Below are 549 nucleotides of genomic sequence, written 5' to 3'. Positions count from 1 at the left end.
ATGGATAAAAATTGACACATGCATAGCTTAATTGCAAATAATTTTAGGTTTAGTTTAGAATATAGCTCAAGTAGTTGGGCACAGAAACCAGAAATGCAAGTCGGAGGGTATGTAAATAAAACAAGCATCACTCTCAAAAGTAAAACCTCAATTAGATGGTGAGAAGGTCAGAGGGGGTGCAGAGGAATGGGAGAGGTGTAAAGACAAAGTTAGCTTTTCCGCGAAGGATATTAGATCTAGAAAGATGATTTTCAATGAATAAGCAGCAGCATCTCAATTGCTATCAAATCCTTGCCCCATGAAAATGGGGACTGCTACTGTACAGGATGCAAAAAGGAGAAACCTCCACGAGAAATGATCAACTATAATCTACGTAATTTAACAACATTTGAATTAGCAGTGGCTACACTTATCTTTTTCAGCCATTCAATTCAGCTTGTTGGTTATGGAGATGGAAACTCTAGTCTAAAATACAATTTCACAAGAGAATTTAGATGATACTATAAACGAAGAAAACAAAAAGTCATGTTGCATACAGGCTAAAATACA

At 36.1% G+C, this 549-nt stretch overlaps 1 protein-coding gene across 1 annotated transcript in view; it reads right to left on the bottom strand.

Moving 5' to 3' along the window:
- The window catches only part of LOC109819626 (SKP1-like protein 21), a 12,782-nt gene that overhangs the window by 10,211 nt on the left and 2,022 nt on the right, over positions 1-549 (bottom strand). The gene's annotated exons all lie outside the window — the stretch shown is intronic.

The sequence above is a fragment of the Asparagus officinalis genome, chromosome 1 (genome assembly GCF_001876935.1).
Source record: "Asparagus officinalis chromosome 1, Aspof.V1, whole genome shotgun sequence".
Lineage (NCBI taxonomy): Eukaryota > Viridiplantae > Streptophyta > Magnoliopsida > Asparagales > Asparagaceae > Asparagus > Asparagus officinalis.
This window is presented reverse-complemented; position numbering and strand designations above follow the sequence as displayed.